Below are 9908 nucleotides of genomic sequence, written 5' to 3'. Positions count from 1 at the left end.
CCTAATAATGCACTTTGTTCGACATAATCTATCAACATTGAGCGTTGACTGATAATCCTCTGATCACTACTCCTTGTCAGCACGGTTGTAATGCACTCGTGACTAGTCCACTCGCCATGAGTGTTTTTATTACCATTTCAATGAGAACTTTGCTTTTAACTTAACACTTTGACTGACTTAGCCCATTTTGGGTATTTATAGCCGTTAACATCGTAACTAGGGCCGTGATATAGTCAATTTTTTGTTTCTTTACCTCACCAGCACGACCGAAGCACACGCTCGGCTTTGTTACCTAGCAGCGCAAGCGTCAGCTTGACGTGCCTGCTTCCGGTCAGCGGGTTCTTCTTCCCTGCTTTCCGCGTCCTCCCTATTCTTTCGGGAGCCCTGCCAGGGGTAGGTTCACCTCTTTGGCACAGGAGCGATACAAGTAAGTTTAACATAGCGACTATAATCTTTACCACTATTCTGCTTGTGCCTTTTCTGCCTTCATTCATGGGCGCTCTACCGTTGCTTCCTCATTTGTTTGGCAACGTGTTTTGTGTTAACTTTCGTTGTTTCATACACCCGCGGGTGGTTCCCCCGCACCAGTTGTGATTCTTTGGTTTTAATGACTTCACCATTTAAGTAGTTCTGATCCTCTCAGATCGACTAGTAAAGCTGAACCATGATGCCACTTTTTGAATTATTACACAGCATTACTTACTGGTGTCCGAGAACGTTTGGAATGTTCTGCCTAACATTGAATTAGGGAAGGCATGTTTGTAATAACTTTACCTGTTCATTTGATCACCCTCCTGACTTTTTTGCTGTAATTTATCTACAGATTGTTTGCTGCTTGGTTTTGGATTTCTGCATTGCTTTGTTTTAAGGGATAAGTGTGTCCCGTCACGGCTACTATCTCAATAACTGGTCATTTGAACTCTACTGGAGCCTGTGGGTATTGAATAATGCCTTCTTCAATAACAGCCATTTCTGTTGTTTGTTGTTTCTTGCTTACTTAACTATTAGAAATTTTGCACCCTGCCATTGGACCCCCGCTGTCCCATGAAGCATGTTCCTTAAATGGGAGGGTAAGCTAACTAGCGGACTTGCATGCACCAGTGTGCCACTACCTGCACCATCACTGTGTTTTTCACAAAACGACACTTATGTTTTCAGTTTAATACCAGTATGTTTAGACTTCATTATTTTCTTGTGACCTGTGTTCTTTTGATTGCAGGGCGACAGTTAGGAATAGGACGTTCAAGTTACACATAATTAGTGTAAGTGACTGGAGACGTGATAACTGATAGTTTTAGTTTGTAGGAGTTTTTTCAGTTGTATTAAAGGAGAAGCATATATCCAGCTGGTCCTGAAGAAGCGTCGCTGGATCCAATTGGACCATAAAGACGCGAAACATGTTGACCATTTTTCAGTGATGGTCTGGTAATTCCACACCTCACCTTCTCCAATAAGTGTGGTTGAGAGTGTTTTGATCATTATTCTCATTTCACTCTCCTCATCATTTTTAATCTTGGCCTTCACCTTCCACGGTTTAATAAAATTGTTACCCCCAGGTTTAGGGTCCAGAGCCAATTTTAATCTCTATTGTAAATCTAATTTCTCTTTTTTCTCCTTCCAAGCTCACTTTTGGGGTCTTGGCATCATCGAGTAAAGATCTCCAGCAAAGTGCCCCCCTACGGGGGGTGCCCGTCAGACATTGCAGCGCCGGTCTGCAATTCCGATGATGAAGCATGACACCCATTAGGGTGTGTGAGGATTCTTGCTCCTAGAATTAGGACTTCTCCATCTTCCTTTCTTTTTGGAACAGTGTATTTTGATGTGTGATGTTCTCAACAGCACCAGACAGTCCTGAGATATGAATGCGGAGGCACCGCAAAGGGGTTCCTGATTGATAGAATATGCAATTCAGTTTATGAATGGCTGTCCCAGAGGTCTATCTTGTGGTATATATGTCAGTTACTGAAACGTAATATGGGACATGTGTTGGTACCACACCAATACAGAGGAAATGCATTTCCACTGGCGTGGCAACAGTTAATCCAAAACTCAAGCCTCAGAGAGCATGTTGTCAACTCATGTCTGTCAGTGTATGTTGGGAGCACTCTATGATCAACCCACAATAAGTCATTATGGAAAGCGGGGTACCTAATCAGTTAATATGAATACTTTTCTAAGTAGTCACGGACCCCCTGAGGAGGCTTTGCGGACCCCCAGGGTCCCTGGATCACAATTTGGGAACCACTGGTCTATTGCCCTCATATGTTCCAAGAAGGCAATTTTAACTGTATGTATGGTTCACCCTACATAGCTCTTATTGCATGGGCAATCAAATAAACATACTACAAATCATGAGCTTCAAGTCAGATACTGTTATACTTCTACTTGCTAGAAGGGTGGCACAGTTTCTGACTTTCAGGTTGCATACATGCAGTTAAAAAAGCATTTGTATCTTGTCAAGAAATAAAGAATGACATTGATTTCTGGCCTCATGGAACGATGATCACTTCCTGCAAGACCAGGAAGTGAAGTTAAAACAAGATCAGTTCATAGAAGGCTGTTTGTATGATATGAGGCAAACTCTCCCAATACTAGAGAGAAGCTTATAGTATATAAAGAAGAAATTAACATGGAATGCTTTGGACACATTCCTGTAGAACCCTTGTGTTGTTTCCTAGTGTTTCATTTGTATATATTTATGTTTTATAGGGGTATTGCCACTTTACTGGTATCATACAACTGCATGATTGCTTGTCGACATGAAAATAAAACATCAGTTAATAAATCAAGGATTGGCAAAACCTATAGATTTCAATCAATCATCTGTAGAGCGTGCTATTCACCCGTTAGGGTCTCAAGGCGCTGAAAGAAGTAGAGGGGGAAGTGCTACTGCTCGAATAGCCAGGTCTTGAGGCTTTTCCTGAAGGTCAGCAGGTCCTGGGTCTGTCGTAGGTGGATGGGGAGGGAGTTCCAGGTCTTGGCGGTGAGGTAGGAGAAAGATCTGCCGCCGGCTGTAGTTCGCTGGATGTGGGGGACGGTGGTGAGAGCGAGGTTGGTGGAGCGCGGTTGACGGTTGGGAGTGTGGAAGGTGAGTATGCAGGGCCAGCGTTGTGGAGTGCTTTGTGAGCTTGGATGAGGAGTTTAAAGGTGATCCTCTGGAACTTGGCCGTGGTTCCTGCGTAGAGAGCATTGCCGTAGTCCAGTCTGCTGCTGACAAGGGCGTGGGTGACCGTCCTTCTGGTTTCGGTGGGGATTCATCTAAGATCTTTTGGATAATGCGGAGGGTGTTGAAGCAGGAAGATGAGACGGCGTTGACTTGCTGGGATATGGTGAGCGCTGAGTGTAGGATGAAACCTAAGTTGCATGCGTGGTTGGTGGGCATTGGTGCGGTTCCTAGAGTGGCTGGCCACCAGGAGTCATCCCATGCGGAGTGGTCGGAGCCGAGAATGAGGATCTCCATCTTGTCTGAGTTCAGTTTAAGGCAGCTCCTCTCCATCCAGTTGGTGATAGCCTTTATTTCGTCATGGAGGTTGGTTTTGGTGGTGGCTGGGTCCTTGGTGAGTGAGAGGATCAGCTGGTTGTCATCGGCGTAGGATATGATGTTGAGGTTGTGAGATCGGACAATGTTGGTGAGCGGTGCCATGTAGATGTTAAAAATGGTTGGGCTGGGAGAGGATCCTTGGGGAGCGCCACCGATGGTCTTGGTGGCTTCAGAAAGGAAGGGAGGGAGGTGGATTCTCTGGGTTCTGCCGGAGAGGAAGGATGTGATCCAGTCTAGGGCTTTGTGGCAGATCCCTGCGTCGTGGAGGCGTGTGCGGAGGGTGTGGTGACAGACGGTGTCGAAGGCAGCCGAGAGGTCTACGAGGATGTGGGCCGCAGTTTCGCCTTTGTCAAGCATGGTCCTGATGTCGTCGGTTGCGGCGATGAGGGCGGTCTCGGTGCTGTGGTTCCTACGGAATCCGGACTGAGAGGTGTCCAGCGTGTTGTTGTCTTCCGGGAAGCGAGTCAGTTGGCCATTGGCGATATTCTCGATGACCTGCGCTGGGAAGGGGCGGAGGGAGATGGGCCGGTAGTTCTTGAGATCTCCGAGGTCCGCTTTGGGTTTCTTTAGCAGGGCGTTGACTTTGGCGTGCTTCCAACTCTCCGGGAAGGTGGAGGTCTCAAAGGAACTGTTGACGATCATACAGAGGTGGGGGGCGATGATGAGGCTTGCTTTGTTGAAGACATGGTGGGGGCAGGGGTTGGAGGGTGATCCGGAGTGGATGATGCTCATGGTTTTGATGGTGTCCTCGTCATTGATGTGGGCACAGGAGAGCAGGAGCTTGGGATGGCTGGGTGCGTTGGGGTTTGTGGTGGCTGTGGTGGTTGTGGGGGTCGAGGTGTTGAAGCTGCCGTGGATGTCTGTGATCTTGCAGTGGAAGAAGGTGGAGAGGGAATTGCAGAGGTCTTGCGAGGGAGGGGGGTCGATGGAGCAGGACCTGGGGTTGGCGAGTTCCTTGACGATATTGAAAAGCTCTCTGCTGCTGTGCGTGTTGTTGTCGATGCGATTCTTGTAGAAGGATCTCTTGGTGATCCAGATTAGTTGGTGGTGCTTGCGGATGGCTGTCTTGAGGGCGGTGTGGTTGATCTCTGTTTGTTTGTGGCGCCACTTCTTTTAAATTTTTTGGCACTCCCGCTTGGAGGCCTGAAGGTCGGCGGTGAACAAGATGGCCTTAGTGCTGCTGCGGTTGTTGGAGTGTTTCCTGATGGGGGTGAGGGTGTCGGCGCAGTCGTCTATTCATTGTCTGAGGTTGAGGGCAGCTGTGTTTGGGTCGGTGGTGATGGGCAGCGGGGCACGGGCGAGGGTTGAGATCATCTGGTGTTCAGTGATCTTGTTCCAGCTGTGGCGGGGGATCTGCTGTGGGTGGTGGTGTGTGGCAGGTTTCTGGAAGGTGAAGTGGACGCAGCGGTGGTCAGACCAGTGGAGTTCGGTGGTATGGCTGAAGGTGACATGGCTGCTAGTGGAGAAGACGGGGTCGAGCGTGTGGCTAGCGGAGTGGGTGGGCGTCTTGAGACCGAGGTTGGCGAGGTTGTTGATCAAGGCGGTGGAGTTGCTGTCTTTGGCATTCTCGAGGTGAAAAGATAACAAAGATTTAACCTTTGTTACTTAATTTCATTACAGATGCTTTTTGAATATTAAAATAATTCATTAAGAGTATTTGTTTTACTCACTATGAAACATGAGCAAGCCATACCCTCTATAAAGTCTGTTCTGAGCTTTGACATTCAATTGTTGTATTTTGAGCATGCAGAGTTCAAATACCGTCATTTTTCACAGGCAATAACGTAACCGGGCTCCATTTAATTTATGACCACATTATCTTTTTTTTTAACTTTACTTTTACACACATATGACTTCTTTTGGATATGGAGTGTTATTGTATCCCAGCAAGAAATCCATATACTGGGCATTACACAGCAAAGACATGCTTGAGCATGTGTACAAACTAACTAGGCCACTTTGAAGAAGTGAAGGTTCTAGAAGGATTTCTTCTACTAAACATCTACTGATACATATAACTTATGCTGCATACACTTAACATTGCTGCCCTGCTGCCAACTCATCTGTACTCCAGACTGTTGGAATCTATATACTGGTCCACATAGACACTGTTTCAGCCCTGGAAATGATAAACTGTCCCACATAGTTTGTATCCCAGACACTTAAGAATGATATACTAGTCCACAAAAGTTGTGCGTGAGGCACCCGAGAATGATGTACATCTCCACATAATCAAGCTATGTCAATTAAAAGTAAATGTGATGTGATCCAAATGTTGCAGACTGGCTACTATGCAGGTGGCTTTAACTTCAACATTTGGTGGACATTGAGTTTAAATTCACATAGAAAAAAATAAGTGGATATTTTTATTAGTTAGTAGAGAATACACTCTTAGATGGATGCAGGGCTGGTTTTACGGGGGTGCGACCGGTGCGTCTGCAGTAGGCACTGACCCGAAAGGGGGGGCTGTGTTCAGCAACAACTTACAATATAAAAGTGCTTGCTACAGAGTTCTGTGTGCGCCCAGCTTTCAGGTAGCAATACAAATGCCAAGATAACTCTTGTGATTACCGTTCCTGCTAGAGAAAGAGATATTGGAGTTTTGTCTAGGCACAGTTTTGACTTGCCATTAAGTAGTTCAGAAGGTTAGTATGCCTGCTGGCTGGAGCAAATCTGTATTATATGCGGATAGCTGAGTGGATTAGTAAAGCCAGCATTTACCAGCACTTTAAAACAAATTAAATGTATGTGAGAGAGGGGCCATGGAGAGGTGAGGGGCATTTTTGCATGGTGGTAGTGAGGGAACCCGAGGAGGAGGTCATGGGGGTCATGGGGGCACCAAAGAATGTTGCAAGGGCACCACCAGTGTGAAAGCCGGCCCTGGATTGATGTTTTAGAATACTTTCCTGATCCACTTTTTGGACCAGTGATTTATTTTCTGTGTTCAGTAAGGGAGATTTTGGGTCAGGACTTTACATTTTGGCGTTTGGAAGCAGTTGTCCAAGAGGGACTAAATATGAGTATATTCGACACAGGAATAAATAGAAGGAATGCATATTAATTGATGTTCATGATTCAATGACTTAGCCTTTTGGACAACAGAGAAATTATGAATGATATAATGTAGTATGTCATTCAATTGCAGTAAAATAAAATGCAGTGCTTAATCAGATTCCAGATGAGACCCACATTTAGCCCTTGATGGCCTGTTTGACCCAAATCCAAGACTGATGGACAAACAGAAAGACCCAAGTTGAACCCTGAGTAAAATGGCATTGCTCTCTTTGGCTGTAAATGAAAATCCACTGGGGTATCCATGCCCATTTTTTTGGAGAGGACCTGTGGATCAGCTTGACTGTAAATATCCTAGGTGCCATCTTGACAAACTCTTTAACTTTCAGGAGCCTCTTGATCCCTGAGTCAAACGATAGAAAGGATTACTTTATAGGCATAATGAACACAGAATTTATAAATTTGTAGAGCACTGTATGTGAATCGATGTATTCTTCTTTCATAGGGAAAACAGAAATATTCAGGAAGAGTAAAGCAGGAAATAAAAATTGGTTACCATTTTTATAAACAATGTTGTTTGATGAGGGGCAGATTAAACCAGTGCTGGCTCCCGAAACTTTTGGGCTTAGCACAATCAGGTTTCAAGCAGAAGAGAACACAACGACTGACTTTATATTCTACCAGTTTTAAGGAGAGTTCACATTTTTTGACAGAACACCATATGCACAATACATTGATATGCCAGGGTTCCCATTCTAAAATGCCGGCTATCATTAGCCAAGTTCAAATGTATTGCAAAGGGCTGTTTAGGAAGAGGGCTTTGTTGGCGAAAGTTCAGATACAGATTTTTTTCCTATCTCCTGTGAAACTCTAGATTTGTTTGTCCGTTTCTTTTAGATGTGATATTTTTAATGCTATTCAAGTGTACAGGTAGAAAAGCAAATCCGTGGACTTATGCATATAGCGGCACTGCATTTTAGACTATCTCATTTAGAGTCCTTGTGTTATCCACAGCGCTAATGAGTGTAACAGCACTCTGGACAGATAGTACGGTCTGTATCCACGAGACCTGGAGAAAGTAAAGTTCTTTCATTTGGATAACTGGGTAAGTTATCGAATTTACATTGATTACTTTGGCCATCTAATCAAAAAGATGTGGAGAGGGGGCTTTATGTCAATCTGTATTGCCACACTGATTGTTGAACGATATTGTACTCATTTTCCAGTGGTGGGAAACTTCTATGCTCTTTTCAGTTGGCCGATTGATCACACAGGCCCATATTTATACTTTTTGACGCAAAACTGCGCCAACGCAGTTTTGCGTCAAAAAAATTAGCGCCGGCTAACGCCATTCTGAAGCGCCATGCGGGTGCCGTATTTATTGAATGACGTTAGCCGGCGTTAGCCGCCGGCGCCGTCTGGTGTGCGTTAAAAAAAATGACGTACACCAGGCAGCGCCGGCGTAGGGGGATATGGGGCTTGGGCGTCAAGAAATGGGGCAAGTCAGGTTGAGGCAATTTTTTCGCCTCAACCCGATTTGCGCCATTTTTTACGACTCCCAACCCCCATAGAAATGACTCCTGTCTTAGCAAAGACAGGAGTCATGCCCCCTTGCCCAATGGCCATGCCCAGGGGACTTCTGTCCCCTGGGAATGGTCATTGGGCATAGTGGCATGTAGGGGGGCACAAATCAGGCCCCCCTATGCCACAAAAAAATAAAAATAAAATACTTACCCGAATTTAACTTAATGTCCCTGGGATGGGTCCCTCCAGCCTTGGGTGTCCTCCTGGGGTGGGCAAGGGTGACAGGGGGTGTCCCTGGGGGCATGGGAGGGCACCTCTGGGCTCCGTCAGAGCCCACAGGTCCCTTAACGCCTGCCTTTTGCAGGCGCTAAAAAACGGCGCAAAAGCGGCCGTACGTCATTTTTTTTGACCCGCCCACTCCCGGGCGTGATTTTTGCCCGGGAGTATAAATCCGACGCACATGCCTCGGAGTCGATTTTTTAGACGGGAACGCCTACCTTGCATATAATTAACGCCAAGTAGGTGTCCACGCTAAAAAATGACGCTAACTCCATGGACTTTGGCGCTAGACGCGTCTAACGCCAAAGTATAAATATGGAGTTAGTTTTGCGTCGAAATTGCGTAAGAAAAAACGACGCAATTTCGGCGAAAACGGAGTATAAATATGCCCCACCGTGTGCCAGATTCCTTTACTGCAATCTTAACTGAGCCATGTTACTTTTCCTTGTTGTAATTCCTTCCCTTATCAATGTTCTTTTTAACCCCTTCATTGCGCATGATGGAATTGTTCTGTCAAGCGCCCCAGTTCTCATGTGTCCTCATCACACGATCGTTAAATCCCTCTGCGGTTTACAGCGGAGGGATTTGTTTTTCGTTTTCACTGAAATGACGAGCAGCGCATGGCGTGCTGACGTCATTAATTTCAGTAAAAACAAAAGCAAAATGAGTCGATCGCCACACTTCATTTTCTCTGCCTTGGTGCTAAGGGGGCAATCTCAGTCCCCGAGGCAGGTGGCAGAGGTATCATTAGAAAGGGGAGAATCTCCCAGACAGCAGGGAGAGGGGAGCAGCCGCTTGGTCAAGTGCTTTTGCTTTCCCCTTTTTTTGGCCATATTCAGTCTTTATGCCCCCTGCTGGGGGCATATGCGGGCAATAGCTACTGATTTGCCCCCCCAACCCAGGAGAGCAGAAGGCACAGTAGGCACCAGGGTTTATATATTTATTTTTTTAGAATGGGGTGGGGGCTGCCCACTATGGGCATGTCAATGCCCCCATCCCTGAAATTGGCACCACCTTTCTGCTCCCCCTGGGGGGCAGATGGAGACAATAGCCCCCATCTGCCCTCCAGGAAGGGAAGAAAGCACACAAGACACCAAGAAATATGAATGGGGTGGAGGCTGCTCACTATGGGAATGTCGATGCTCCCACCCCCAAAAATTTGGGCATAGTCATTCTGCCCCACACGGGAGGGCAGAGAACACAAGAGACACCAGGGAATATATCTTTACTTTAGAATAGGGGTAAGGGGCACAAACCCCGGACGGGGGCATAAAGCACAATAGGCCCCAGGGAGTATTTTATTTAGCCAAAGTATGGGTGAGGGCTGCCCAGAATGGGCATTGCAATGCCCCCACCCTTCCAAAAATTAGCATAGTCTTTCTACCCTCCCTGGGTGGCAAATGGGGGCAATAGCCTCTGATCTTGCCCCCTGGAGGGGACGGAAAGCCCACTAGACACAACAGGGTATTTTTTTTTTAAACTAGAGTAGGGGTGGGGGCTGCAGAGAATGGACTTGGCAATGCACCAATTCCTCCCAAAAATGAACATAGTC

This window comes from Pleurodeles waltl, chromosome 5, assembly GCF_031143425.1.
Source record: "Pleurodeles waltl isolate 20211129_DDA chromosome 5, aPleWal1.hap1.20221129, whole genome shotgun sequence".
NCBI classification, from domain to species: Eukaryota; Metazoa; Chordata; class Amphibia; order Caudata; family Salamandridae; genus Pleurodeles; species Pleurodeles waltl.
This window is presented reverse-complemented; position numbering follows the sequence as displayed.